This window comes from Pelophylax lessonae (genome assembly GCF_965119305.1).
Source record: "Pelophylax lessonae genome assembly, chromosome: 5".
Taxonomy (NCBI): domain Eukaryota; kingdom Metazoa; phylum Chordata; class Amphibia; order Anura; family Ranidae; genus Pelophylax; species Pelophylax lessonae.
In genome coordinates this window covers 544219614-544244425 of record NC_138772.1, presented here as the reverse complement: position 1 = coordinate 544244425, position 24812 = coordinate 544219614, and the positions used below count along the sequence as shown (strand labels likewise).

The 24812-nt window shown below is 46.8% G+C and overlaps 1 protein-coding gene across 1 annotated transcript in view; it reads left to right on the top strand.

Annotated features, from left to right (window-relative positions):
* Positions 1 to 11884: 11884 nt before the first annotated feature.
* LOC309555398 (microtubule-actin cross-linking factor 1, isoforms 6/7-like) overlaps positions 11885 to 24812 on the top strand; it is a 191160-nt gene continuing 178232 nt past the window's right edge. The window contains exon 1 of the mRNA XM_082257413.1: positions 11885 to 12360. The gene's annotated coding sequence lies outside the window, so the exon portion shown is untranslated. The remainder of the gene's footprint in view (positions 12361 to 24812) is intronic.

The following is a 24812-nucleotide window of genomic DNA, read 5'->3' as shown; positions in this document are numbered from 1 at the left end:
TGGTTCGAATGTGATGCAAATTCATCCATGCAATCTGTATGGCTGAATTTGCATCACGCAGACATCGCATGTGATTTGCACAGCAGTGCGGTGCAAATCAAATGCGATGTCTGACTTCGCTATAGTGTGAACCAGCACTTAAGGTTATATATTATGTATTATTATTATTATTTTTTTTGTTAGAGTTAATACTACTACTACTTCTAATAATAATAATAATATTAATAATAATAATAATAAATGAATAGGTAAATGTAAAATAAATACACAAATAAATAAAAATAATCATAAATAATTAATATAAAATACATTCAATAAATAAATAATAATAAATTAATTAATAACTAACCCCTATCTTAAACCTCTAACTCTTAAAAAAAATAAAATAATAATAATAGTACCCCTACTTATTCACGAAAAAAATGTCAAAAGTAAAAAAAAACCTTAAATAAAGTCCTTTATTTAAAAAAACTAAAAAAATGTCGTCCAATGTATATCCAATGTCAATCACAATGGACTCCAGTTTGCACAGAACCCAAAAAAAAGGGTTGCCCGCCAAACACAATGTGTCCTGTCGAGAGATAATTGCCAAATAACAGGTAAACATGGGGACGGGGTCACCTAGTGGCGAGACCGGCTGACTCCGCCCCTATGTTCACCTGTCATTCTGTGAGTGTCTCTCCAATGGACATGTCACTCGCAGCATGACAGGGTGGCGACAGACCGCATTTTTTCTTTTTGTGGGTCGCATTTATTGTGATTGACATTGGATCTACTTCGGGGGACATTTATTTGGGGGGGGGGTCAATAAAGGACTCTGGGTTTTTATTTACTTTTTGACATTTTTTTTTGGTGAATGTGTAGAGGTACAATAATAACTGGATAATGTACTGATGGGAGTACATTATACAGGATAGACTCTGCACAGGGAGCACTGATAGTGACACTGATGGGAGTACATTATACAGGATAGACTCTGCACAGGGAGCACTGATAGTGACACTGATGGGAGTACATTATACAGGACAGACTCTGCACAGAGTGCATTGATAGTGGCACTGATAGGAGTACATTATACAGGACAGACTCTGCACAGGGAGCACTGATAGTGGCACTGATGGGAGTACATTATACAGAACAGTCTCTGCTCAGGGAGCACTGATAGTGGTACTGATGGGAGTACATTATACAGGACAGACTCTGCACAGGGAGCACTGATAGTGGCACTGATGGGAGTACATTATACAGAACAGTCTCTGCTCAGGGAGCACTGATAGCAGCACTGATGGGAGTACATTATACAGGACAGACTCTGCACAGGGAGCACTGATAGTGGTACTGATGGGAGTACATTATACAGGACAGACTCTACACAGGGAGCACTGATAGCAGCACTGATGGGAGTACATTATACAGGACAGACTCTACACAGAGAGCACTGATAGCGGCACTGATGGGAGTACATTATACAGAACAGACTCTGCACAGGGAGCACTGATAGTGGCACTGATGGGAGTACATTATACAGGACAGACTCTGCACAGAGAGCACTGATAGCGGCACTGATGGGAGTACATTATATATGATAGACTCTGCACATAGAGCACTGATAGTAGCACTGATGGGAGTACATTATACAAGACAGACTCTGCACAGAGAGCACTGATAGTGGCACTGATGGGAGTACATTATACAGCACAGACTCTGCACAGGGGGCACTGATAGCGGCACTGATGGGAGTACATTAAACAGGACAGACTCTGCACAGAGAGCACTGATAGCGGCACTGATGGGAGTACATTATACAGGACAGACTCTGCACAGAGAGCACGGATAGTGGCACTGATGGGAGTAAATTACACAGGACAGACTCTGCACAGGGGGCACTGATAGTGGCACTGATGGGAGTACATTATACAGGACAGACTCTGCACAGGGGGCACTGATAGCAGCACTGATGGGAGTACATTATACAGGACAGACTCTGCACAGAGAGCACTGATAGCAGCACTGATGGGAGTGCATTATATAGGACAGACTCTGCATAGGGAGCACTGATAGCAGCACTGATGGAAGTACATTATACAGTACAGACTCTGCACAGGGAGCACTGATAGCAGCACTGATGGGAGTACATTATACAAGACAGACTCTGCACAGAGAGCACTGATAGCAGCACTGATGGGAGTACATTATACAAGACAGACTCTGCACAGAGAGCACTGATAGTGGCACTGATGGGAGTACATTATACATGACAGACTCTGCACAGGGAGCACTGATAGGGCCACTGATAGTGGCACTGATGGGAGTACATTATACAGGACAGACTCTGCACAGGGAGCACTGATAGCAGCACTGATGGGAGTACATTATACAAGACAGACTCTGCACAGAGAGCACTGATAGTGGCACTGATGGGAGTACATTATACATGACAGACTCTGCACAGGGAGCACTGATAGGGCCACTGATAGTGGCACTGATGGGAGTACATTATACAGGACAGACTCTGCACAGGGAGCACTGATAGCAGCACTGATGGGAGTACATTATACAAGACAGACTCTGCACAGAGAGCACTGATAGCAGCACTGATGGGAGTACATTATACAAGACAGACTCTGCACAGAGAGCACTGATAGTGGTACTGATGGGAGTACATTATACAGGACAGACTCTGCACAGGGAGCACTGATAGTGGTACTGATGGAAGTACATTATACAGGACATACTCTGCACAGGGAGCACTGATAGCAGCACTGATGGGAGTACATTATATATATAGCGATACTGATGTAGTATATTTTGGTTGTCAGCGTTGTCTCTGGCGGTGGAATTTAGCGATACGGATACGCAGGGCCGCTCCTTCCCCTCCCCCTATGAGGACCTTTGTGGAAGAGAGCCGGGTTTAACTCATCTGATGCCACCATGTCCCCTTGGTTGTCAAGGAAACTCGAAGGGGTTTAAGAAGCATGAGGGGGGGGGGGAGGGTGGTGAAGAAAACTCTTTGCAACAACACCCCCTCCCTGCTTGTGTCAGGATGCTGAGCAGAAAGGAATCCTCTGGAGCTCCGTCTGTGCGTCCTGGCATCCTTGGTCCTCGCAGTGCCCCTTGGCTCTCCCATGCCATAGTGCCAGGCAAAGTATCAGGAGCCAACCTGCCGGAATTACTAACAGGCGAACAATGTGCGTTTCCTTCCCCCCACCCGTCATATCCTGACATTTCCACCTGCTGGACGGCGGTGAGATTCCCGCGTCTGCCACCAGAGGCTGCAGCCAATCCTGCTCCGCCGCCGTCCTTTGTTCTAAGAGGACGCTCGCCTAAAATGTACGGGCTTCCTTCCAGAACTATCTTTTGGCACACGCATCGCCGGCTCCAAAATCTGCGTGCAAAAATTAAGGGACAAGTTTAATGAATAGTTCCCCAAAAATTTTTTGCAAAAATTAGCTTTCCTAAAATAAAAAAATATATATATTTTGGGCCCAGAAGATTGAGGGAGGTACCGGTATACTACAGCGCAACGCCAACCCCACCACTCGTTATATTCAGTACTATGGCTCAGGCTGCATTCACAGCAGAGCATTTCATGAACGCACACAAAAGGGCACGAAACACGCCAAAAATGCATGCTGCGCTGGTGGTAATGTTTATTGTTAATGGGACCCTAAATGCGGCAAGTAGATGCACATTTTCTGCATGCATCAAAATGCGCGATGAGGATGTCAAATGCACACATAAAGCTTTGTCATGCAAAGTGCAGACCATAGAAATGAATGGGGTTCCTCTGTGCATGCAGAGCGAAAACACGGCCATTCACAATACGCTAGGTGTGAAGTTACAGCACAGAAAGGCACAGCACTCAATGTCCCTTTACATTGGTGGTCAGTGTAGAAGTGACCCTTCCATTGGTGGTCAGTGTAGAAGTGACCCCTTCCATTTGTGGTCAGTGTAGAAGTGACCCCTTCCATTGGTGGTCAGTGTAGAAGTGACCCCTTCCATTTGTGGTCAGTGTAGAAGTGACCCCTTCCTCTGGTGGTCAGTGTAGAAGTGTCCCCTTACATTGGTGATCAGTGTAGAAGTGACCCCTTACATTGGTGGTCAGTGTAGAAGTGTCCCCTTACATTAGTGGTAGAAGTGACCCCTTACATCGATGGTTAGTGTAGAAGTGTCCCCTTACATTGGTGGTCAGTGTAGAAGTGATCCCTTACATTGGTGGTTAGTGTAGAAGTGTCCCTTACATTGGTGGCCAGTGTAGAAGTGTCCCCTTACATTGGTGGTCAGTGTAGAAGTGCCCCCTTACATTGGTGGTCAGTGTAGAAGTGATCCCTTACATTGGTGGTTAGTGTAGAAGTGTCCCTTACATTGGTGGCCAGTGTAGAAGTGACCCCTTACATTGGTGGTCAGTGTAGAAGTGTCCCCTTACATTGGTGGTCAGTGTAGAAGTGCCCCCTTACATTGGTGGTCAGTGTAGAAGTGTCCCCTTACATTAGTGGTAGAAGTGACCCCTTACATCGATGGTTAGTGTAGAAGTGTCCCCTTACATTGGTGGTCAGTGTAGAAGTGTCCCCTTACATTGGTGGTCAGTGTAGAAGCGTCCCCTTACGTCAGTGGTCAGTGTAGAAGTGTCCCCTTACATTGGTGGTTGAAGTGACCCCTTACATTGGTGGTCAGTGTAGAAGTGTCCCCTTACATTGGTGGTCAGTGTAGAAGTGTCCCCTTACATCAGTGGTCAGTGTAGAAGTGTCCCCTTACATTAGTGGTAGAAGTGACCCCTTACACTGATGGTCAGTGTAGAAGTGTCCCCTTACATTGGTGGTCAGTGTAGAAGTGCCCCAATACATTGGTGGTCAGTGTAGAAGTGTCCCCTTACATTGCAGGTCAGTGTAGAAGTGTCCCCTTACATTAGTGGTAGAAGTGACCCCTTACATTGGTGGTCAGTGTAGAAGCGTCCCCTTACATCAGTGGTCAGTGTAGAGGTGACCCCATACATTGGTGGTCAGTGTAGAAGTGCCCCCTTACATTAGTGGTCAGTGTAGAAGTGACCCCTTAAATTGGTGGTCAGTGTAGAAATGTCCCCTTACATCAGTGGTCAGTGTAGAGGTGACCCCATACATTGTTGGTCAGTGTAGAAGTGTCCCCATACATTGGTGGTCAGTGTAGAAGTGCCCCCTTACATTAGTGGTCAGTGTAGAAGTGACCCCTTAAATTGGTGGTCAGTGTAGAAATGTCCCCTTACATCAGTGGTCAGTGTAGAGGTGACCCCATACATTGTTGGTCAGTGCAGACGTGACCCCTTCCATTGGTGGTCAGTGTAGAAGTGACCCCTTACATTGGTGGTCAGTGTAGAAGTGACCCCTTACATTGGTGGTCAGTGTAGAAGTGTCCCCTTACATTGGTGGTCAGTGTAGAAGTGACCCTTTACATTGGTGGTCAGTGTAGAAGTGTCCCCTTACATTGGTGGTCAGAGTAGAAGTGTCCCCTTACATTGGTGGTCAGTGTAGAAGTGTCCCCTTACATTGGTGGTCAGTGTAGAAGTTCCCCCTTACATTGGTGGTCAGTGTAAAAGTGTCCCCTTACATTGGTGGTCAGTGTAGAAGTGACCCCTTACATCGGTGGGCAGTGTAGAAGTGTCCCCTTACATTGGTGGTCAGTGTAGAGGTGACCCCATACATTGTTGGTCAGTGCAGACGTGACCCCTTCCATTGGTGTTCAGTGTAGAAGTGACCCCTTACATTTGTGGTCAGTGTAGAAGTGACCCCTTCCATTGGTGGTCAGTGTAGAAGTGACCCCTTCCATTGGTGGTCAGTGTAGAAGTGACCCCTTATATTGGTGGTCAGTGTATAAGTGCCCCCTTACATTGGTGGTCAGTGTAGAAGTGTCCCCTTACATTGGTGGTCAGTGTAGACGTGTCCCCTTACATTGGTCGTCAGTGTAGAAGTGACCCCTTATATTGGTGGTCAGTGTAGAAGTGACCCCTTACATTGGTGGTCAGTGTAGAAGTGACCCCTTATATTGGTGGTCAGTGAAGAAGTGACCCCTTACATTGGTGGTCAGTGTAGAAGTGTCCCCTTACTTTGGTGGTCAGTGTAAAAGTGTCCCCTTACATTGGTGGTCAGTGTAAAAGTGACCCCTTACATTGGTGGTCAGTGTAGAAATGTCCCCTTATATTGGTGGTCAGTGTAGAAGTGACCCCTTATATTGGTGGTCAGTGTAGAAGTGACCCCTTACATTGGTGGTCAGTGTAGAAGTGTCCCCTTACATTGGTGGTCAGTGTAGAAGTGACCCCCTATATTGGTGGTCAGTGTAGAAGTGACCCCCTATATTGGTGGTCAGTGTAGAAGTGACCCCTTACATTGGTGGTCAGTGTAGAAGTGACCCCCTATATTGGTGGTCAGTGTAGAAGTGACCCCTTATATTGGTGGTCAGTATAGAGGTGACCCCCTATATTGGTGGTCAGTGTAGAAGTGACCCCCTATATTGGTGGTCAGTGTAGAAGTGGCCCCTTATATTGGTGGTCAGTATAGAGGTGACCCCCTATATTGGTGGTCAGTGTAGAAATGTCCCCCTATATTGGTGGTCAGTGTAGAAGTGTCCCCTTACATTGGTGGTCAGTGTAGAAGTGTCCCCTTACATTGGTGGTCAGTGTAGAAGTGTCCCCTTACATTGGTGGTCAGTGTAGAAGTGCCTCCTTACAGTATAGATCAGTTTTGTAGTATTGAAGATCAGTTCAGCATTGCTCAGGAAACCTCTAGCCGGCTGAGGAGGATTCTGGGTAGAGAAGCACGGGTCTACACCATATACAGGAGAGGGGGGTCCAGACAACAATGGCCACACTGGATGATGGTTGGCTACCTCTTATCTAGAATCCACCCACAATGTTTGATTTCTCTCTTTTTGTCCCATGGAAAGGGGTTTGTTATATCAGTTCAGCAGCTGCAAAAGAACCTGTTGATCCTGCCACAAATCCCAGGATCTGATAACTTTCAGTTCTGTGTGGACTGCAGAACACCTCCCTTCTATCTTAATTAGATGAGGAAAGGGGAGGTGTTATGTAGTTCCATGTTAGGGTGCCAACATCTGCTCCTCCATAGATACAGTACAAGGAGTGAGCGTTGTCACCCTAGGACAGGAAGTAGTAGGATCACCTGGGGGAAAGGTGAATGAAAATGAATGGAGCCGGTGCATCCAGGGACTGGAAATCGGCACTATATGATATTTTAGTTCTCGGGATTACACTCTTCATTATCAGGGGGCTCCAGAGATTGCAGGACTATCTAAACACCCGGTTACCCTAATATGCCCAATTAAGGTGAGACTCCACCTCATCACACATCCTCCTCTCTTTTGATCCTTTGTTACATGTTAGTACTGATGATCTCCAGCAGCCTCTTTGGGGCAGCTTCCTATGTACATGCCCCCTAGTGATGGCTGCATGGCATTTCTTAGAGTGGATTTTCTGTTGGTGAGTCCCCATAGTCTAAGCAGAACAGTCCCCGGAGTCAGAGGAGAGCAGTCCCCGAAGTCAAAGCAGAACAGTCCCCGGAGTCAGAGGAGACCAATCCTCAGAGTCAGAGGTGACCATTCCTAGGCGTCAGAAGGGAACAGTCCCTGAATTCAGAGTTAGCACAGAACAGTCCCCGGAGTCAGAGGAGACAGGTCCCTGAAGTCAAAGCAGAACAGTCCCTGGAGTCAGAGGAGACCAATCCTCAGAGTCAGAGGTGACCATTCCTAGGCGTCAGAGGGGAACAGTCCCTGAATTCAGAGTTAGCACAGAACATTCCCCGGAGTCAGAGGAGATTGATCCTCAGAGTCAATGCAGAACAGTCCCTGGAGTCAGAGGAGACCGATCCTGAGAATCAGTCAGAAGAGAACAGTTCCCAGAGTAAGAGGAGACCGATCATCAGAGTCAGAGGAGAACAGTCCCCAGTGTCAGAGGAGACTGATCCTCAGAGTCAGAGGAGAGCAGTCCTCAGAGTCAGAGGAGACAGATCCTAAGAGTCAGAGGAGAACAGTCTCTGGAGTAAGAAGAGACTGATGCTCAGAGTCAGAGAAGAACAGTCCCTGGAGTCAGAGGGGACCTATCCTCAGAGTCAGAGCAAGACAGTCCCCAGAGTCAGAGGAGAACAGTCCTCGAAGTCAGAGGAGAACAGTCTTCAGAATCAGAGGAGAACATTGCTTGGAGTTAGAGGGGCACAGTCCTTGGAGTCAGAGCAGAACAGTCCTCGGGGTCAGAAGAGAACAGTCCCCCAAATCAGAGGAGAACAGTCCTCGGGGTCAGAGAAGAACAGTCCTCAGAGTCAGAAAAGAACATTCCTCAAAGTCAGAGGAGACCGATCCTCAGAGTCAGAACAGTCCCCAGAGTAAGAAAAAAAATGATCCTGAGAGTCAGAGAAGAGCAGTCCCCAGAGTCAGAGGAGACCAATCCTCAGAGTCAGAGCAGAACAGTCCCCAGAGTCAGAGGAGACCAATCCTCAGAGTCAGAGAAGAGCAGTCCCCAGAGTCAGAGGAGACCAATCCGCAGAGTCAGAGCAGAACAGTCCCCAGAGTCAGAGGAGACTGATCCTCAGAATCAGAAGAGAACAGTCCCCAGAGTCAGAAGTGACCGATCCTCAGAGTCAGAGGAGAACAGTCCCCAGAGTCAAAAGAGGCCGATCCTCAGAATAAGCGTAGAACAGTCCCTGGAGTCAGAGAGGATTGATCCTCAGAGTCAGAGCAGAACAGTCCTCAGGGTCAAAGGAGACTGAGCCTCAGAGTCAGAGGAGAACAGTCCCCGGAGTCAGGGGAGACCAATCCCCAGAGTAACAGGAGAACAGTCTCTGAAGTCAGAGGAGACTGATCCTCAGAGTCAGAGGAGAACAGTCCCTGGAGTCAGAGAAGACCGATCCTCAGAGTCAGAGCAGAACAGTCCCCAGAGTTAGAGGAGAACAGTCCTTGAAGTCAGAGGAGAACAGTGTTCGGAGTCAGAGGAGAACATTGCTTGGAGTTAGAGGAGCACAGTCCTTGGATTCAGAGCAGAACAGTCCTTGGGGTCAGAGAACAGTCCCCAAATTCAGAGAACAGTCCTCGTGGTCAGAGCAGGACAGTCCTCAGAGTCAGATGAGAACAGTCCTCAGTGTCAGAGGAAACTGATTCTCAGAGTCAGAGAAGAGCAGTCCCCAGAGTCGGAGGAGGCCGATCCTCAGAGTCAGAGAAGAACAGCCCCCGGAGTCAGAGGAGATGGATCCTCTGTGTTAGAGGAAATGGATCCTCACAGTCAGTGGATAACAGTCCCCGGAGTCAGAGGAGATGGATCCTCTGTGTTAGAGGAGACGGATCCTCACAGTCAGAGGATAACAGTCCCCGGAGTCAGAGGAGACCGATCCTCAGAGTCAGAGCAGTACATTCCCCAGTTAGAGAAGAACAGTCCTTTGAGTCAGAAGAGAACACTCTCTGGAGTTAGAACAGATGGGTCCCCGGAGTCAGAGCAGGACAGTCCTAGGGGGTCAGAGAAGAACAGTCTTTGGAGCCAGAGAACAGTCCTTAAAGTCAGATTAGAACTGCTGGAGTCAGAGGAAAACAATTCCTGGAGTTAGAACAGATTGGTCCCTGGAGTCAGAGCAAAACAGTCCCTGAAGTCAGAGCAGAACAGTCCCCCTGAACCAAAGTTGAACAGTCCCCAGAGTCAGTGAGAGCCATACACTCCTTGGAGTCAGAGCAGAACAGTCCTCGGGGTCAGGGCAGAGCAGTCCCTGGAGTCGGAGCAGAACAGTCCTCAGGGTCAGGGCAGAGCAGTCCCTGGAGTAAGAGCGGAACAGTCCTCGAGGTCAGGGCAGAACAGTCCCTGGAGTCAGAGGAGAACAATCTGCTCTAATTCTTCTTTCTTCTCACAGATTGTTCATGTTGGGTTTTGTGTTTGATGCTGTATATTTCAGGATCAGAGGGGAATAGGAGTCATACGGTTCTATAAAGCACAATACATGGTTCCAACACAGAAGCATGTTCAACTTCACAACTCAGAAGGCCGGATCACCAACCAGAAAAGGCTCCCTAGTACAGGGAGATCCAGGCTGCACGCAAACAGCGCCCCCTCTCTGTTCACCTGGGTAGAGGCCTGTAAGGGAAGTACCTGCCCTCTACAATGAACCCCCTCCTGACCTTCCCCAGGCTGACTCGCTACAACTTTTTAAAGGCGGAGCAGGGAAGCTGAGGGCAGGAAAGGGCAAAATGCAAGAAGGGAAGGGAAATGAAGGGAAGGGTGCAGAAGGAATGGAAAGGCAAGAGAAAGGAGGGGAGAAAATAAGAGAGAGAGGGGAAAGAGAGGCAATGGCAAAGAAGGAAGGGAAGGAAGAGGCAGAGAAGAAGAGGGAAGGAATGAGCAGGAAAGGAGAGAAAAGAGCAGGAGAGGAAGCAATGAGCAGGAAAGGAGAGGAAAAAGCAGGGAAGGAAGGAAGGAATGAGCAGGAAAGGAGAGGAAAGAGCAGGGAAGGAAGGAAGGGAAGGAGGGGGAAAGGAGTGGAAGAGCAGGGATTGGAGGAAGGGAAGGAGAGGTGATGGAAGGGGAAGGGGAAGGAGAGAAAAGAACAAAGAGGGACGGGAAGGAGAGGAAACTGGAAGGCAGGGAGGAGTAGGAGAGGTAATAGAAGAGCAGAGACATCAGGAGGGGAACAGGAAGGAGAGGGCAGGAAAGAAGAAGAAATTGCAGGGGAGAAGAGGGAAGGGAAGGAAAGAGCAAGGAGGGGAAGGGAAGAACGAAGAAAAGGAAAGATGGGGGGGAGAGAAGGGAGGGAAGGGCAGGGACAGCAGGAGTGGAAAGGGGAGTGCAGGAAAAGGGAGGGAAGGGCAGGGACAGCGGGAGATGAAAAGGAAGGGCAGGGACAGCGGGAGATGAAAATGAAGGGCAGGGACAGCGGGAGATGAAAATGAAGGGCAGGGACAGCGGGAGATGAAAATGAAGGGCAGGGACAGCGGGAAATGAAAAGAAAGGGCAGGAGAGAGCTGGCAAGAAGAGGGAAGGCGGAGCAGGGTAGGAGATGGAATGAAAAGACAGAAAGACAGAGAAAGCAGGAGAGGAAAGGGAAGGGGAGGGATGGTAAGTCAAGTGCAGGAAAGAGGAGGGAAGGGCGGAGAAGGGAAGACAGGAGGAGAAGAAAGGAATAGATAGGGGGTGTATGTATTTGTGGAGTTGTGGTGTTGGGTTCCTGTTCTGCCCAGCAGGTGTATGTATTTCTTAAATTTTACTGCTGGGTCCCTGTTCTGCCTGGCATGTATATGTATTCCTCAAATTGAAGTGCTGGGTCCCTGTTCTACCCGGCAGGTATATTTATTGCTGGAATTGTAGTGCTGGCCCCTGTTCTGCCCGGCAGGTATATTTATTGCTGGAATTGTAGTGCGGGTCCCTGTTCTGCCCGGCAGGTATATTTATTGATGGAATTGTAGTGCTGGCCCCTGTTCTGCCCAGCAGGTTTATTATATGTATTCCTAGAATTAAAGTGCTGGGTCCCTGTTCTCCCTGGCAGGTATATTTATTGCTGGAATTGTAGTGCTGGCCCCTGTTCTGCCCGTCAGGTATATTTATTGCTGGAATTGTAGTGCTGGTCCATATTCTGCTCAGCAGGTATATTATATGTATTCCTGGAATTAAAGCGCTGGGTCCCTGTTCTGCCCGGCAGGTGTTTGTATCTATGTACACTCTCTTGAGGTTTTTATGTATAAATATTTGGTGTCATTCCTGTACAAAGAGGATAAGAAATGATTTCCGCCATCCTGGCAGCTAGAACAGCGTGGATGAACTGGCAGGTATTGTTAATAAGAACGCTCTGCGCTCACCAGACATGCGCTGTCGCTGAGCGGTTCCCACCGAGCACCTGCCCCCCCTCTGCGGGCATTGTGTCTAGTCCTCCCCTGGCAGTGTGATTGTGCAGCCCCCTGGCCTAAGGAGCTGACAGTCCATTCATGTCCCTGAGCCTTCCGAGCGGCATTCAGCACTGTCCCCTCCTCCCCTCACTCCAGCAGAGCAGAATAAAGAGGCGGCAGAACAATACAAACCCGCGTGCTTCTCACACACACACACATAAAGTTTCAGCGTGAGCGGGGTGGGGGGGGAAACCTTCCCCTGGACCCTCAGCCTCCGTCCTTCCAGAAGTCACCCACGGGGATCATGGCACCGCCGTGCAGCTCCTGGACAAAGTTTGGATGTCAGTGGTGGATGCAGCGTGGTGTCTGGGGGCTAAGAAGATGGTGAAACGGCTGGACCACCCCGCAGCAGCAGCAGGTGCGGCATTGAGAGGCCAAACACCCCCCGAGACACTGAAGGCCGCCTCGCCGCCACCTCTTATAAAGGAGTCCGCCACGCCGGACGCACAGCCCTCCGATCTGAAGGTAATTTCTGATTCCGCATGCGGTGTTGTCGTGATTTACTGGTGATGTTATTTTATTGCCTGAAATATTATTCAAATTGTTGTTCCAAAATATATTTACAAATCACAAATGTTGCAAAATGTTACAAAATAGATACAAAATTGGTACAAAGGATATAAAATAGATACTAATGTTGCAAAAAAGGTACATATTTTACAAAACAGATACAAAAATGTTACAAAATTTGATACAAACCTTAGAAAATAGATACAAAAAATTGATACAAATGTTACAAAATAGATACAAAAACTGATACAAAATGGATATAAATGTTAAAAAATGGTACAAATGTTACAAAATAGATAGATAGATATAATAATAGTATAGATAGATATTAATAATAATAGATATAAAAATTGTTACAAAAATTTATACAAATGTTGCACAATAGATACAAAATTAATAAAAATGTTTCAAAATAGAGACAAAAATTGATACAAAATGGATACAAATGTTGCAAAACGGTGCAAATGTTACAAAATAGGTTAAAAATGTTACAAAAATTGATACAAATGTTACAAAATAGATACAAAATTAATCCAAATGTTACAAAATAGAGACAAAAATTGATACAACATGGAAACAAATGTTGTAAAACGGTACAAATGTTACAGAATAGATACAAAAATGTTACAAAAATTGATACAAATGTTACAAAATAGATGCAAATATTAATAAAAATGTTACAAAGCAGAGACAAAAATTGATACAAAATGGGTACAAATGTTGCAAAATGGTACAAATGTTGCAAAATAGATACAAAAATGTTACAAAAATTGATACAAACGGTACAAAATAGATACAGAAATTAATATAAATGTTACAAAATAGAGACAAAAATTGATACAAAATGGGTAAAAATGATGCAAAATGGTACAAATGTTTCAAAATAGATACAGAAATGTTACAAAAATGGATACAAATGGTGCAAAATAGATAGAAAATGGATACAAATGTTGCAAAATGGTACAAATGATACAAAAATGTGTACAAATGTTACAAAATAGATACAAAAATTGATACAAATGTTACAAAATGGTACAAATGTTATAAAAATGTTTAAAAATGTCACAAAATAGATACAAATGTTGCAAAACTGTTACCAGGAAAAAAAATGCCATTCAATTGACATTTTGCAGAGATAAACGCATGACGATGAGCCTGCGCTGTGACATTTTTCAACAAAGGCTTTTCTTTTCTTTTTTGTTTTTTTTTTGTTTTACGCAAAACATATATTTTCCAAAGCTGATTGTGTAAAGCGTGCCCATCTACCAACATGTCTGCGCCCAGGCTGGCACCATAACGGGCATGCAGTATGCATGTGGCTGCTGCATGGTTATGCAAATGAGTGACCCCCCCCCCTTCGTGACACACCCCCCTCCGTTCATTCACACGCTGCGGCAATATGTCACTCCACGGCTTTCTCCGAAAATTCTTCCGCTGCTTCTATTGGTCGCCATCTGGCGCCATACGCCGTTGGGGTGAGGAGTAGCCGGATTTCCGAGCCGTTTATTTTTTGTCTGCTGGGGTCCCTTGGCGCGGCGCTGCGGAGGAGCCTGCATGTAGTAAGTGATGAATGGTCGGTGAGACGACAAGGGAGACGTAAACAAGTTTTTGAAAGTCTTGTCTGGAGGCAGCGGGGAAGGCGATTGGCTGGAGATGCTTCGTGGTGGGTCTTGGGGGGGGGGGGGGGGTAATAATAGAATAAGTACCGTGTGATTGCACCATGGTGGGAGCTGCGCTGTGCTCTGGGTGGTGGGGTACAATGTTTTCCAATCTCATCGTTTTTGGTGATGATTGTTCGCTCCTCCCCACGAACAATTTGTCAAACAATACCCCAGACTGAAATCGGTGGATGCAGAACGATGGTGATTTATTATAGGTTCAGCTTGATCAATAGATTCCCTTCCTCAATTCATCAATATCTGTCATTGAGAATTGCTGAGCTTGCCATACACGTTACAATCGGACTATAAAATCTCTGTACAATCCCCTTTAGAGTCCCAATACACATTACAATCAGACTAAAAAATCTCTGTGCAATCAACTTTTGATTTACATAAACGATGTAATTGTAGTAACCTATCAAACCTATCCAATCAAATCGTATCCAATCAAGCAGGCTCTTGTACTGCATTGTTGGTAGATCTATAGAAGATTGTACAATCAGATTGTAATGTTTGTGGTGAGCGTTATTCTGGCTAATTGAACATATCACCATGTACATGCAACTTAACTAAACTATGCAATTAAGTGTGTATCCTATTAAGCTGACCGGACACTATACAATCAGGTTGTACAACCTCCTATCTACATTGACTCAGCCATGCGAAGGTGTGCGGGATTGGATACAAAATGGACGGATTGTTTGGGTTGGTCCTCCTATTACATCATTTTGGTAAACCTAAAGGAGACGGTACAATCAGATTGCATACTGTATAGCCAGCTTTACACTATATAGTTGTTGGTAGATCTAAAGGAGATTTTACAATCAGATTGTACTGTGTGTGGTGAGCGTTATCGTGGCTAATTGAACATATCACCATGCACAGTGCGACCAAACAGAAAAAGATCAGTTGCAATGAAAAGTCTTGTGATTGGATTGTAAGGTGTATGGGCAGCTGACAGATCCATTCATTTGCTCATATTGCTGGTTGATGGTTCATGGTCAATGTCTTTCTGGTATCATGTCTGAGGGAGGCTGTCAGGGAAACAGAGGGAACCTGTATAGGAGCCAGGAAAGGAGGCTGTCAGTGAAGCTGAGTGAGGCATAGACGGAGGCTGTATAGGAGGCAGTGAGGGAGGCTGTCAGTGAAGCAGAGTGAGGCCTAGAAGGAATCTGTATAGGTCACAGTGAGGGGGACCTTGATTGAGGCTGTGAGGGAGGCTGTCAGTGATGCAGAGTGAGGCCTAGAAGAAGGCTGTATAGGAGCCAGTGAGGGAGGCTGTCAGTATAGCTGAGTGAGGCCTAGACAAAAGCTGTGTAGGAGCCAGTGAGGGAGGCTGTCAGTATAGCTGAGTAAGGCCTAGACGAAGGCTGTATAGGAGCCAGTGAGGGAGGCTGTTAGTGAAGCTGAGTGAAGCCAAGACGGAGGCTGTATAGGAGCCAGTGAGGGAGGCTGTCAGTGAAGCTGAGTGAGGCCTAGACAAAGGCTGTATGGGAGCCAGTGTGGGAGGCTGTCAGTGAAGCTGAGTGAGGCCTAGACGAAGGCTGTATAGGAGCCAGTGGGGGAGGCTGTGAGTGAAGCAGAGTGAGGCCTAGACGAAGGCTGTATAGGAGCCAGTGGGGGAGGCTGTCAGTGAAGCTGAGTGAGGCCTAGTTGAAGGCTGTATAGGAGCCAGTGAGAAAATCTGTCAGTGAAGCAGAGCGAGGCCTAGACGAAGGCTGTATAGGAGCCAGTGAGGGAGGCTGTCAGTATAGCTGAGTGAGGCCTAGACAAAAGCTGTGTAGGAGCCAGTGGGGGAGGCTGTCAGTGAAGCTGAGTGAGGCCTAGATGAAGGCTGTATAGGAGCCAGTGAGAAAAGCTGTCAGTGAAGCAGAGTGAGGCCTAGACAGAGACTGTATAGGAGGCAGTGAAGGAGGCTGTTAGTGAAGCAGACTGAGGCCTAGACGAAGGCTGTATAGGAGCCACTGAGGGAGGCTGTCAGTATAGCTGAGTGAGGCCTAGAAGCAATCTGTATAGGTCACAGTGAGGGGGACCTTGATTGAGGCTGTGAGGGAGGCTGTCAGTGAAGCCGAGTTAGGACTAGACGAAGGCGGTATAGGAGACAATGAGGGAGGCTGTCATTGAAGCAGGGTGAGGCCTAGATGAAGGCTGTATAGGAGGCAGTGAGGGAGGCTGTCAGTGAAGCAGAGTGAGGCCTAGACAAAGGCTGTATAGGAGCCAGTAAAGGAGGCTGTCAGTGAAGCTGAGTAAGGACTAGACGAAGGCTGTATAGGAGCCAGTGAGGGAGGCTGTCAGTGAAGTAGAGTGAGGCTTAGACAAAGCCTGTATAGGAGCCAGGGAGGGAAGCTGTCAGTGAAGCTGAGTGAGGCCTAGACGGAGGCTGTATAGGAGCCACTGAGGGAGGCTGCCAGTGTTAGCAGAGTAAGGCCTAGATGAAGGCTGTATAGGAGCCAGTGAGAAAAGCTGTCAGTGAAGCAGAGTGAGGACTAGACGGAGGCTATATAGGAGGCAGTGAGGGAGGCTGTCAGTGTTAGCAGAGTGAGGCCTAGATGAAGGCTGTATAGGAGCCAGTGAGAAAAGCTGTCAGTGAAGCAGAGTGAGGCCTAGACGAAGGCTGTATAATGAGGCAGGGAGTCTGTGAGTGAGGCTTTATGAGGCAGGGAGGCTGTCTGTAAGTGAGGCTGCGTGTGAGGCAGTGAAGTAGGGTTAATGAGGTGGTGAGGGAGGCTGTGTGAGGCTTTAAGGGAGGCCAGAAGGAGAACTGTGAGTGAGACTGAGAGGTAGCGAGGCTGCGAATCCCTCAGATCTGCAAATCACATTCAGTTGTTGGTGGATCAGCCATGGTTCCTCATCACCTGTACGGTCTCCTGTAGACTTAGGCTGGCCATACATTATACAATTTTCTTGTCCAATTTTACTTTAGATTTACCAAAACCATAAAAACTAATATGAGGTCAGATCTAAACACTATCAATTTGCATGCAGTCAGGCCGGCCCTTATACTACATAGTTAAAGGTAAAGCTAAAGGAAATTGAACAAGAAATTGGTATAATGTATGGCCAGCTTTAGGCGCCCCCCCCCCCCAGTCCTGATGACCGGTCACAAGTGTCATGTAGAAGGAATGTCCTTTATAAAGCTCGGTCCTAACACAAAGAGAATGGAGAGAATAGGCTGGAGGAGTATAAAGGAATTCCAGGGACAAAGCCGCCAGTTTATAGCACTTGGGTGAATCCAGGGACATTTTATCAGATCCGTCACACATTCACTGAAAACATTCCCAGTATTTATAAACCGAGGAATGAGCAGCGTGGAAGCGGCGGGATAGTGGTGAATGTGCCGGAGATACCTCCTGGAAATCACACCATTGCCTACTGAGGATGGATCCCATTAGATAGCATGCAGTAACAACAGAGAATGATCACATTCGCCTTTCTTATAAATTAGTCCTTTCTATTGTTGGAGAGAACTGATTGGATGTAAGAGGTGACAGACGGAGGGTGAGCTGTTCATTCTGCAGATCTATGGAGGTGTCTGTGGACATAAGAGACGTTCATCCAATCTGACTGTTTTGGTGAACGATATCCATGGCCTGCAGACCCTTTCTGGTTGAGCCTTCTCTGTGATCTGCTGGGATTGGCGTGGGATATTCCCGCTCTGGGATAGCGTGGTGGTCCAGTACCCGTTCTAAAAGCCACATCACCATTACAGAGACTGGCGGTGGGATTGGGCAAACAAGGATGACTTGTAGTAACCATGAACCCCAATGTGATACAAAGCGTCCATCCATGCAGTTTGCTTTCCAAAGTTACCTTCCAAAATCGTAATTTCCTTAAAAACGTCTCTTTTCTTGGCAGCCCACCAAGCTGCAGCCGGATTGGTAGATCAGCACTGTTGGCATTCTATGTAGCCGTACGGTGCACATTCAGTGCTGGTAAAAACCATAACCCTGAGTTTGTACTGGGTGGTGTAACTGGTGATACCAACGACCCATGTCTGACTGGTTGTATAGTGATATAGTTTGAACTTTTGATATCAACTTGACATGCTTCTGAGATCATTTAGAACTTATTGACAGCTGCATTTGACCTGCTTCTCACCTGCATTTGACCTCCTACTGACTTGTATTTGACCTGCAGTTGACCTTCTATTGACCTGCAGTTGATCTCCTGGCCTGCATTTGACTTGGAGTTGGCCTCCTTTTGACATGCATTTTGACCTTTTTCTGATCTGAGTTTAACCTGCAGTTGACTTGATGACCTGCATTTGACCACAGGTAATCTCCTTCTGGCCTGAAGTTGACCTCCTATTGACCTGTGTTTGACCTGCAGTTTATTCTCTTGCTGACTTGCAGTTGATCTCCTTCTGACCTGTATTTGAACTGCAGTTGACCTCCCTCTGGTCGGCATTTGAGGTGCAGTTGACCTTCCACTGATCTGCATTTGACCTCCTTCTGACCTGCATCTGGCCTCCTTCTTATCTGCGTTTAACCTGCAGTTGACCTCCTTCTGTCCTGCATTTGACTGCAGTTAATCGCCTTCTGACCTAAAGTTGACCCCCTCCTGACCTGTATGTGACATGCAGTTGACCTTCTGACCTGCATTTGACCTGCTGTTGACCTCCTTCTGACCTGCATTTGAACTGCAGTTGACCTCCTTCTGACCTGCATTTGACTGCAGCTAATCTTCTTCTGACCTAACGTTGACCCCTTCCTGACCTGTATTTGACATGCAGTTGATCTCTGGCTAACCCGCAGTAGACCTTCTGACCTGCATTTGACCTGCTGTTGACCTCCTTCTGACCTGCATTTGACTGCAGCTAATCTTCTTCTGACCTAAAGTTGACCCCCTCCTGACCTGTATGTGACATGCAGTTGACCTTCTGATCTTCATTTGATCCGCTGTTGACCTGCTTCTGACCTGCATTTGACCTGCTGTTGACCTCCTTCTGACCTGCATTTGACTGCAGCTAATCTTCTTCTGACCTAAAGTTGACCCCTTCCTGACCTGTATTTGACATGCAGTTGATCTCTGGCTAACCCGCAGTAGACCTTCTGACCAGCATTTGACCTGCATTTGACCTCCTTCTGACATGCATTTGAACTCAGTATAATTGATGTGATTGCATACATGTTGGGCACATACAATAAGCTCATTATTGCACCTAGCAGTAGGTGACACAGGACTCCCTATAAACATAATAGATCGTTTGTCACAATTTGCTACTTTGTAACCATTTCCCAAATCTTCACATTTTCCCATTGGAATTTTTCACCCTGCACCACCGATAGTTTGTCGGCCCATAACGCCACATCGCGTCACCTCTCAGAATACGGTCTGGCATGAATCTCCACTCTCTCTTAGTTCCTTCTAGTACATAGCACAGTCATGGAAACGTTGGCACCAGGGCAGACGAACATCACAGGATGAGACACTCTGTATCTGCAGAGCTGTGAAACCACCAACTGCCTGCCTGCCATTAAAATGTCCACAAAATTAAATTCCTGAGCTGTGATTGGCTGGCTCTTTGCCCACGTTCAGCTATAAAATTTGCATCTCTGAAAAGCGATTCGCAGTGGATTGATTTTTAGAGGGGCGTTTGACAGGCAGTAGGGAGGCGATATGTCACCTTCTTACCACCAGTTTTTACCCTCAAAATGCATTCCACGTGGTTTCAAGGCCCCATTCACCTGAAAGGGATGGGTTCACCGCTCGACTGCAGTACCACCCTTTGAATGTGGCGTGCCATTTTCTATTTATTTTTGCCACAGCAGCGGCATGTGTATAGCCCTGAGTGATTGCATTGTTGTGGTTAGGTGGGTGATCAAGCTTTTACCACCATCTGGTCACCCATGTGAATGAGCCCTTAATGTTCTATGTACTGGGAGGCAACGGTGCTACAGATACAGCATCGATTGAGGGAGGCGATCATTGGAATGCACTGACTCAATGACACACAGGTGCCTACACCATTATTATAGAGAATATAAAGCTCATTATTGGAGCTTCTAAACAATGGCAGCCAATCAGATTCCACCTATAACTGAAATATCACTTTTATGTGAGGCTACCCTTTCAAAAGGTGATGACTACAGGGGAATGCTGCTCTAGAGCAGTTCTGCACGAGTGCTAAGACCAGAAACATTGTGGAACCTGCCCAACATTTGTAGGTGGAATCTTCACAGGGATATTATATATTTCATTTTACATATAGACAATGACTACATGACACAGAGGACTTGGGGTCATCTAAGGACACAGCAGCAGTTGTCTCCTTTCAGGCAGTCTCTCTCCGATTGAAACTTCAGAGGAAACTGTAAGATGGGCGGGGGCATGCCCACTGCTATGAAGAGGAGGAGCCAATGTCATGAAAGGGGTGGGGTCCGTTTGATTGTTCATTCACTTAGTAGCCTTGCCCATAATAGATCACAAAAGGGAATTTGTCGAATGCTGCTATAAATTCCTCTAAGATCATAGATCAGAGACAGATTTCCGATAGGGAGCAGTAGGCAGAGAAATGTGTGATCCTTGTTCCCCTGACTCAGTCAATCGGCAATCTGTAAGGCTCATCTTCAGACTCAGGCAATGCACAATCTGTGATCCTCATCCCTTTACTCATGCAGGAAACAATCTGTACTCCTGGCCTTCTAACTCAGGCAATGAGCAACCTGTAATGTTTGTCCCCTGACTCGGGCCATGAGCAATCCCTGATACTCATCCTCTGACTTGCACAATGAGCAATCTGTGATCCCTGGGCCTGACCCTTGATTCAGGCTATGAGCAATCTGTGATCCCTGTCGCTTGATTCAGGCTATGAGCAATCTGCGATCCTTGTCGCTTGATTCAGGCTATGAGCAATCTGTGATCCTTGTCGCTTGATTCAGGCTATGAGCAATCTGTGATCCCTGTCGCTTGATTCAGGCTATGAGCAATCTGTGATCCCTGTCGCTTGATTCAGGCTATGAGCAATCTGTGATCCCTGTCGCTTGATTCAGGCTATGAGCAATCTGTGATCCTTGTCGCTTGATTCAGGCTATGAGCAATCTGTGATCCTTGTCGCTTGATTCAGGCTTTGGGCAATCTGTGATCCTTGTCCTCTGACTCAAGCCATGAGCAATCTGTGATCCTTGCCCCTTGACTCTGGCTATGGGCAATCTGTGGTCCTTGTCATGAGCAATCTGTGATCCTCATCCCTTGACTCAGGCTATGGGAAATCTGTGGTCCTTGTCCCTTGACTCAGGCTTCCGGTCATCTGTGGTCCTTTTCCTTTGACTCAGGCTATGGGCAATCTATTATCCTTGTCCCTTGACTTGGACTATGGGCAATCTGTGGTCCTTGCCCCTTGACTCAGCTTACGGGATATCTGTGGTCCTTTTCCCTTGACTCAGGCTATGGGCAATCTATGATCCTTGTCCCTTGACTCAGGCTATCGGCAATCTGTGGTCCTTGCCCCTTGACTCAAGCTACGGGCCATCTATGGTCCTTTTCTCTTGACTCAGGCTACAAGTCATCTATGGTCCTTTTCCCTTGACTTAGGCTATGGGCAATCTATGATCCTTGTCCCTTGGCTCAGGCTGTGGGCAATCTGTGGTCCTTGTCCCTTGACTGAGGCCATGGGCATTCTGTGATCTTTGTCTCTTGACTCAAGCTATGAGTAATACCCTTGAAACGCATAAGCCAGTTGGATCCAGGAGATGTCCTCCCAAGCTTTAGGAGCATACAGAGTGGTCTGAACAACTTTACTACCTTGATGAGCTTTGTCTTTTTTATATGTTTGTAAGTAGATATTTGCCTTTCTTTACAAATGAAGGGTTATGGTGATATGCACTAGGTGTATGCGCCCTCTCTCTTTTGTCTTTTTCAGTATTTTGTTGGAACTTTCCCCAGTCCTGAGAGGGCTGCAAAGCGTGGTGCTCTTTCTTCTACAACCAAAAATTGGATGTGTAGGAACATTATGTGCTAGACCACCACACTCATGCACAGGAGGTGTATTCTTTAGTCCACTTAGGTCTTACTTCCAGCCTGTAGTGGTCCCTCAGTGTCTATCATAGGGGAAGAGCTCTGTTTAGTGGAACCGCTGACTGCTGTGGTCTGCATGGTCTTTGGAGGAGAGGTTTAGGGGTATGTTATGGTGGACCTTACTATTCAATAGCTCTATCAATATAGTGACTCTTCCCTTTGTCAGAGATTACAAAGCTAATGCTGTGGCACAGGTCATATGGCTAGAGGGGACTCGGGTTCCAAATGTTAAAATTTTCTGAATTTAACCACTGGCCGACCGCTCACTGAGCTGGTACTGCGGCAAAGTGGCTCGTTAACGTCCAGCGACGTAGACCTACGTCGCTGTACTCCTCCCCTTCTCGGCGGCGCGCACGTGCCGTCGGAGGCTCGCTCCCGCTGTATTCAGACACAGCGGGAGTCGGGCCAGGGGAGGAGAGGCGGTGATCACCGCCGCTCCTCCCCGATCATCGGGGATCGAGTGAGGAAATCCGCCCGCTTATGTAAACAAAGCGGGCGGATCTCCTATGTGACAAACAGTGACAGATTACAGGATTCAGCATAGCTGAACCTGCGATCTGTGCCTGTGTCACACAATCCCCTCCCCCCACACACGTCAGTAAGCATGAGGCATACATTTAACCCCTTGATCACAAATAAAGTTAACCCCTTCCTTGCCAGTGTCATTATTACAGTGACAGTGCATATTTAGAGCACTGATTACTGTAGTAATGTCACTCAGGGGCGTAACTACAGGGGTTGCAGGGGTTGCAATCGCTACCGGGCCCCATGCTCCAGGGGGCCCGGTAGCAAACCAGTGGGTGAACTTCCAGGATCGCAAAGGTCACACTTGCGACCGGACCCTGGCATTGCACCACTGTGGGGAGGCCCCAAGATTGCAGGAAGGGGGCCCACAAGATTGCAGGAAGGGGGCCCACTGCAGAACTTGTGAAAGAATCCTGCTGTGGGACCGTAATAAAAGGCCATGCAACGAGTGTAAAGAGCCCCAGGATTAGTGGGAAGAGCCCTGGGCTTGAAGGTAAGGGCCCCGGCCAGGGGTCTGGGGGGCCCTTCATGGTTTCTTGCATCAGGGCCCTGAAGGTTCTAGTTACGCCTCTGATGTCACTGGTACCCCCAAAAGTGTCAAAAATGTCAGTTAGGGGTTTGATCTGTCCGCCGCAATGTCGCAGTCCCGCAAAAAAAAAAAAAATCGCAGATCGCCGCCATTACTAGTAAAAAAAACAAACAATAAAAATGACATAAATCTTTCCCGTAGTTAGTAGCTGCGATAACTTTTGCACAAACCAATCAAAATACGCTTATTGTGATTTTTTTACCAAACATATGTAGCAGAAAACAAATTGGCCTAAAATGTTAAAAAATTTTGATTTTTACATTTTTTTGGTGGAATTTCATATAAAAAATTTGAAAAATATTGTTATTTTTTCAAAATTGTCGCTCTTTTTTTGTTTATAGCGCAAAAAGTAAAAATCGCACAGGTGATCAAATACCACCAAAAGAAATCTCTGTTTGTGGGGGGAAAAAAGGACATAAATTTAATTTGGGTACAGCGTCGCATGACCGCGCAAGTAACGCAGTGCCGAATCGCAAAATATAGCCTGGTCAGGAATGGGGTAGAATCTTCCGGTCTTAAAGCGGTTAAAAATACGCTCATTGAGAATTTTTTTGTCAATGACATGTAGCTAAATACATTTTTTTAACTGTCAAAGTAGAAAATGTCAATTTTTTCGCTAAATTGTCGCTATTTTTTATTATTATTGCAAAAAATGAAAAGCGCAGAGGTAATCAAATACCACCAAAAGAAAGCTCTGTTTGTGGGGAAAAAAGGACGTAAATTTTGTTTGGGTATGGCGTTGCATGACCGCGCAATTGTCAGTTAAAGTCGCACAGTGCCAAGTTGCAAAAAGTGGCCTGGACGTAAAGCAGGTGGTAAAGTGGTTAAATACAAACTTTTCTTACTTAACTCTTCTGGATTTTGCAAGCAGAGAGGCCATTGTCCCCTGGTCCCCATCATCAACCAGCCTCAGTAATTACCTGCTTATTTTTTATATTTATCCTGAGTAGCGGGTAGCAGCAGGTGCATGCAAACTCCCTGGTGTTGGCTTATCAGGCAAAGCAATAAAGATTGGATAAGGCTTTCTAATCCACTCACTGGTTCTTCATAGGCATGAACTGTCTTCCATATCTGCAGGTTCAGTAAAAGTCCTCTTTGAAGCCCAGTGAGAAAACTAGATATATAGCCTGGGAGACAGGCATTGTACTAATAGCCAGGGCGGGAACACAGTGGAACGCAGTTTCGGCACCTCCCAGCAATGAATGTATATGCCAAGTGTGCTGGGGGATCTTTTGATGTTGGCTGCTGGGAACTCTATTGTTGCTGGGGGGTCAATTGTTGATGGGAGAGATCTACCATTGAGGAAGGGGTCTATTGGTGCTGGCTGCTGGAGAGTCTATTGCTGCTGGATACTGGGAGATCTTTTTTTGCGGGGGGTATTTTTTGTGGGTGATCCATTGTTGGTGGGGAGATTTATTGTTGCTGGGGTTCTATTTTTGCTGTGAGGGTTCTATTGATGTTGGCTGCAGGGGACCTGTTTTACTGCCTTTCATTAGCAAATTCAATACAAAACTACTTTGCAAGAAAAAATTATACTTTTCTGTAATCTCTAGGTAAAGGGTGGAACCAAGGGAAGGTGCTCGGAGGTGTGTGGTGGTGGAGACTAGGGTGACTCA